The 7089-nt window shown below is 37.5% G+C and overlaps 1 pseudogene; it reads right to left on the bottom strand.

Moving 5' to 3' along the window:
* Window positions 1-6284: 6284 nt before the first annotated feature.
* On the bottom strand, window positions 6285-6868 carry LOC101015109 (annotated as a pseudogene).
* Window positions 6869-7089: the final 221 nt, after the last annotated feature.

Raw genomic sequence — 7089 nt, 5'->3', positions numbered from 1 at the left:
TGAGTCGGATTACACTGAGATGAAGTCATGTGGTAGAATGCACCACTTGGCATTCAGAAACAAAGCAGTGTAAAGGGCTATATGCACAGCTGAATGGCTCAAAGAAAACCACCTAGGAAAGGAAAATACGTGTTCTCTATGTTCTCTATGTTAAATAGCCATTAGGCTGTCCTCTGTTTCAAAATATTGAAACACTGCAGAAAATTGCTGGATAAATAAAGAATTTGTAAAAGGAATTTACAACCATCCCCACTGCTGGAAATATGGGACTCCGGTTCTGGGTTGAGACAGTTATATAAATTATTTTCTTCTCACTGACTTTCAGGTTCACTAAGAAATGGTGCACTAACAGCACTAAGAACAATCTTCAGGAGAAATAATCCTTCCTAACAGAACCTGTAAACATGTTACCTAGATATGTACATTTGTCAGAAACTTGGGTAGAGGTTATTCTACCTCTTCTTCAAATTTAATTCTTGGATCTGATTCTCTGTTCCATTTATCTTCAAGAAAAAAAAGAAAAACCATGTGATTATGAAGGCAAAGATTTGATGAACAATAGAAATGAGATAAAAACTATTCCTTCAGAAAGTAAAAATGCCAAGAAATGATTTTTATTCCTGTGTATTTGTACAAGCTAAACAAAGGTCCAGATGAGGAGAAAGTGTCTCTAGAAAGATTGGCAATGGAATGTACTGATGTATTCTGAGAAAAATAACAGGGGAATACAGGCTGATCAAAGTTCAGATCCCAGCACAGGCAAAAAGTGTGGGAAGGGAGGAAATAAAGAGGCCTATCGATACTTCTAAGACAAATAATTTTATTTTAAAAATCTAGTCAAAATACCTCGATGCAGGCAGGAAAACAACCTTTGAGAATTATATAAATAACAAAGATTTGAAATTGGAAAAAAAAATTTTATAGCACACAGACTCCCTAAAATATAATTATGTATTGTTTAACAATGGAGAAACATTCTGAGAAATGTGTCATTAGGCGATTTTGTCAATGTGTGAACATCGTAGAGTGTACTTACATAATCCTAGGCTATGTGATATAGCCTACTGCCCCTAGGCTACAAGCCTGTATAGCATGTTACTGAACTGAATACTGCAGGCATCTGTAACACAGTAGTAAGTACTTGTGTATCTACACCAGAAAAGGTACAGTAAAAACACAGTATTATAATCTTACAGGATCCCTGTCATGTAGGTAATCCATTGTTGACCGAGACATCATTATGTGGTATATAACTGCATTTATAAGTTCCATATACATATGGTCTGTATTCAAGCTGAAAATATTACGTAAATTGTTTCTCTATATGAAATAGAAGGAAAAAAAAGTCTGAAACCCTTATGATAGAGTAAAAACAAATTTTTAAATGAGGTCAACTTTTTTTGCCCCCATCAGCACCCAGCATATCATCAGAATTTATATTCTTTATACTAAAATTTCTGGGAAACGATAGAATGCCACAAGCCAGGATATTATATTTCTTATTTGTTTTTTGGAATATGGAAATATACATGCACGTATGTGCACATGTGTGTGTGCACACTTGCACAACCAATTGGTAATGGGCACACAGATGGTGTGGGGATGAAAGATTCTAAGCTGGATGTTTGTGGGTTTGGAGTTTGGGAAATAGCCTAAGAGATTAGGGTGGAGGTAGAAAGTTCCTCAAGGATCTTTATTCGTTATTGGAATCCCAAAATTCCATGAGCCTTAAAAATCATCTAGTGCAGTTATTCTAAAATCATGCTCTAAGGAAACCCAGGATGTCAAGAATATGCCTCAGTGATCTACAAACAAGTAAATGTCTGTCATACAAACAAACAAACAATAAAACCCTGTAAACTACCTAAAAATGTATTCATCACTTTTAACTATTTTTATATTTTAATGTTCAAAATTATCCATTTAGTCCAACTGTCTCATTTGACACGTCAAGAAACTTAGAACAATCAAATAACCTACTCAAAGTCTCAAACTAGTTAGTGTATAGTTAGGATCATGTCTTAGTCTGAGTTCTTCTCAAAGCAAATCTCAAGACAGACTTGGGTTCAGGTAGCTTCTTTAAGAAGTGACCCTCAGAAATCTGAGTGAGAAAACAGGGAAAGTGAGATAAGGAAGAAAAAATATAATAAAGATACATGAATGAATGGACTACTAGTGTGGCAGCTAGGGCTCAGTCTTGCTGGGGAGCTTCCGAGAAACCTTGTGGAGTAGGCCTCTGAATCATCCCACTCAGGAATTGGACGACTGTGTTTCCATCCACTATGTCCCATTCCTCATGTATAGAGGGTTGCCCTTGGGGACCTTAACTCCCCTGCACTTCTGAGCCACAGAGTAAGCACCCAAGGCTCTAGTGAAAGCCTCAGGTGAGTAGTGGAGAACCACCATACTTGAGGTGAGAATCAGCATGCAGGAAACTGTTCATCACAGCTGCAGGTAAGCTCAGGTGGGCCCAGGTGCAACGGAGCAAGGTATCCACAGCATCTACAGCACTTGAACCCAGGGCGTCTTACTCTCAAGCCTGGTTTCACTGATGTAACACTAAAGAAATGTGTTTATACTGAAAAGCGTTCTTCTATTCTTCATCAGGCACCTGCCTTCATGATGAGCTAGTTTCAAACACACAGCAACCTAAGCCACCACTACTTTTCAGGATGCCACAGAATAAGAGCCATTTCACATGTACCATATACAGATAAATTTACTCTATTTCAACTTCAGTCAGTTGAATGCTTCCCTAAAAGAGGGATCTAGGATTTCATCAAATGAAAGTGAACTAGATGATAACAGGGATCCAGCCAGGATTTTTCTTCCAAAGGAATATTGTTCTACGAGAAAGCCAAGGCAAAGGCATTCTGAGAGATTCCTAAGGAGTACACAGAGCTGAAAAGCTGATGTGAGTTGTGAATGAGTTTAGCCCATGAGTTGGACCTAAGGATGTAATAGAGAACATGCTGGTAAGCCACAATTATTAGGGATGAAAAAGTAAAGTAGAAGGCAGGGTGATCAGCTGAGAAGACTCCTAGTGATGAGAATGACACAGACAGCTGTCATTTCCTTTTCTCACTTTATTTAAGATACTGATTATTTTACCATGGTGGATGATGATGCCAAAATATAAGCACACAGACATTTTCCAGTCCCTGACCCACTAACAATTTTATATCTTCCCCTGCAGGATTTTGGAATACTTTTGATAATTAAAAGAAATCTTGGAAATGTATTCTGTTTTCCACAGTGAATGGTTTAAAATAACATTTGGGTTTAAGTGAGCATAACTTTTTATTAATAGTACTCTGCTGACACTTAAATATTGTAGAGGAATGAGATTCATAAGATCCTCTTCTTCAATAATCTAAATCATTTTAGGTTATGCAAGATTCTTGTATTCTTAATAAATGTATATTTATGGTACTGTTATCCCCATATATAAATTTATTTTTGAATATCTGGACTCACCTGCACACCCACTGATAGAGTTTGGCTGTGTCCCCACCCAAATCTCAACTTGAATTGTAGCTCCCAGAATTCCCATGTGTTGTGGGAGGGATCCAGGGGAGGGTCGCTAACTTAGTTAAGTGCTTTTCTTATAAAACCCCTTCTTACTGAGCAATTGAATCATGGAGGCCAGTCTTTCCTGTGCAATGCTCATGATGGTGAATAAGTCTCATGAGATCTGATGGGTTTATCAGGGCTTTCCACTTTTGCTTCTTCCTCATTTTTCTCTTGCCACCACTATGTAAGAGGCGCCTTTTTCCTCTCACCATGATTCTGAGGCCTCTCCAGCCATGTGGAACTGTAAGTCCAATTAAACCTCTCTTCTTTCCCAGTTTCAGGTATGTCTTTATCAGCAGTGTGAAAATGGACTGATACACCCACATAGCAAAAACTATCACAGAAGCAACAATGAGGAGAAATATTTACTCAATGCCAGGCAATGTACCATGAACTCTACATATTTCCTGAATTCAAATAACTCATTGATATTATTTCCAACTCATTGAAACACATTGATCAGCAGCTTAAATATTAGAAGGCACAATGATAGACTCTGTAATGGATACAAAAATGGATCAGGAATAATCCATGTCCTCAAGGAAGCTATAGCCTAGTAGAACCAAAAATCACTTTAATATAAGATATAGTATGTTTTGTCATTAAAGTGTTGTAAGTAAATGGCATAGGAGTTCAACTATAAAACTTTGGTGATATGAAATGAGACCCTAATCCTGTGGTGGAGAGTGGTAAAGACAAAAAAAAAAAAAAATCACATAAAGCCTTGGAAAACTTGCACCTACATTCAAAATTCTCTGCAGCTGTGAACTGATAAATTTGATTTGTTATCTGGAAGACTGCTTAAGTCCTGGCACTATGTGGCTTTACACCCTTGACTTTCTGTTTACCCCTCTAGTTCTATATCTTTCTTGTCTTTAGATTTCAAAAAATAAAAATGTTAAGGTCTGAAGAACAGACTTGAGATAGGTCCAATTCCTTTTAGGTTCACAAATTATCTCTTGTCTTCCTTAGCATAAGTCATGGAGAGCGCTTATCTAAGTTTGCCTCTTATCTAAAGAGGCACACATTCTGCACCAATAGACTGTATTCAGGAGCAGAGGTAGCTAAAAATTATCTGTTTTGTTAAAGAACTACATGCCTAGAGTAATATTTATTTTGCATTCTTCTCCTATGAAAATTTTTCCTAAAGAAATACTCCAAATAGTTCAAATGAAAGGGATTTCAAAAATGCCAATTAATCAAACTGAAAGTTTCTTAAACTTTCTGGTGGAAAACAACTAAACAATATACACCTTTGAAAATGCTTTTCATGATGGGAAAGGAAATAAAACATGATAAGAATTAACATACAGTATACTAAGTATTTTTCATACATCACTTTTTCCAATCCCTATAGAAACCTTGTGAAATAGTTACTCTTATAAATACCATTGCACAAAAAGAGAAACTGAGGCTTCGAAAAAATAAGTCATTGGCGAATATTATGGGAAGTTGGGATTTGAGCCTGGATCTTGCTGATTCTAAGTTTGTAAACTTAACTACTGCTAACAGTTTCAGAATTCATTCATGTGTTCTCGTTAGTAAGCTAGAAATAAGATCTGTGGTAATAGATACATATGCACAATATTAATTTGTATCTCAATGAACATGATTATTCGATCAAAACTTGATGCCACCTTAATCATAAACCATGTTTTGTTGGTTTAATTAACATTCATGTGGAGTAATTGATCCCGAAAATTACTTTAGTAAGGCTTTATAGTAAATGTTTTTCTATAATTCCTATAGAGAGAAGGGGAAATCAGTGACAGAAAATATGTAACCTGAAATATTTTGGGGCTAATAGCACTATTTTTCTCATATAAATGCCAATGACTTCATGTTTATACTAAGAGTGCAAATAATCAGAAAATCCAGCGACCCACCATGATTCATTTCTTAACCTGCAAGCACTTTGCCAATGTGCAACTAAAAGTTCTCCACAATGTGAATAAGAACATCTTGCAGTTACTACCTTGTATAGAGATCACGTATACAGAAACTGCTACTCAAATATTATCAAAATACTGTCTTTGTCCTTTGATCACACACACCCCACCCAGCACACCCACAACTAAACAGAATACTTCATTAGAGGAGACACATGAGTTCTGTTCAAAATCTCAGCAAAAGCTGGTCAACCAATTTTTAGAAAATTCACTATGAAATCAAAAAGACTTATCCAAAGAGCTGAGATGTTACACCCATTCCATTATGGCACAATGTTACGTCATGAACATGGGCTGATAAATCACTGGTGAGTTAAATGGCAACGCTTCATTCAGGAGGCTGTTCTGCTTTACACATCTGAAAACTACTTAGCGAGTGTCTGCATCTGGTAACTACAGAAGCTACAGTCTTCTGAAAGACGAAGGTCTTTACACAGTTTAATACTCGGTGTTCTTGGCACAACAATGCAGTGTAGTTAAGAAGGTATTTTGGCAACTCTTAATCTGAGCAAGAATATGGCTTTTGAAAAATAAGATTTTAAGAAAGTTTGTCATTTTAGGTCTAAATTTGAATATAATATGACTCTGAACTCTTACATTTAGAACAAACAAAACCTTAGAATTACTAATTGGTTCAAAATGGTTTTATGGAGAAATTAATCTGTAACAAAAAGTTGGCATTGAGTGTGCAGGCTCCACCTTTTTTAAAGCAAAGTGTACAAGATTCAAAGGGACAGGACCAAGAACAAGGGGCTCAGACATTTACAACAGCAAGCATTTTCTCTTCCTCTTCTTCACGGGAGGTGGGCAGAGGACTGCTTGAATCTCTTCGTCTAACACTGTTGAGGCCTCACTGTGTGAGCGCCGAGCACTCCAGGTATTTTACAGCACCAGTCCCCTTAGCTATAGCTAGACCCTACAGATAGGTGATGGGAGTCAGCTTCTTCTTCAGTTTCTCGATCGTGTCTTTATCATCCCTAGGTTCAAGTTTAGTTCCCACTAGGATGATGGGAGTGTTGGGACGGTGGTGCCGCACCTCAGGATACCACTTTGCACGGACATTTTCAAATGATGCAGGACTCACAAGGGAAAAGCAAATTAAGAACACATCTGTTTGAGGATAGGATAGGGGGCATGATCTGTCATAATCTTCTTGAGCAGCTGTATCCCATAAGCCCAGATTCACTGGTTTTCCATCTACCGTAACATTGGCAGAATAATTGTCAAAGACAGTAGGGATATATTCTCCAGGAAATGCATTGGTTGTGTAACTGATCAGTAGGCAACTTTCACCTACAGTCTCCCACCACCACACCCCTGATGGCCTGCATCTGAGCCACTCGCTTGGCCGCGGGGGCAGTGGCAGGGCTCTGAGACCAGAAGCGGTGGGTACAAGGAATAAAAGTGTCAAAGGTAAAAACTCTAAAACATTAATTTCTGTCAAATGCAGTGGATGATGAAAGAAAGGTTGGTATTATCAGGAAGTGTTTTCTTAAGCTTTTCCTTTTTCTTACACCAGTCATCCCTCCCCGAATTGGGCATTTAATTCATCTTTAAAGTGGTTGTT

Source organism: Papio anubis, chromosome 3 (assembly GCF_008728515.1).
Source record: "Papio anubis isolate 15944 chromosome 3, Panubis1.0, whole genome shotgun sequence".
NCBI classification, from domain to species: Eukaryota; Metazoa; Chordata; class Mammalia; order Primates; family Cercopithecidae; genus Papio; species Papio anubis.
The sequence above is the reverse complement of the archived record's forward strand: the minus strand, read 5'-3'. Positions and strand labels throughout refer to the sequence as shown.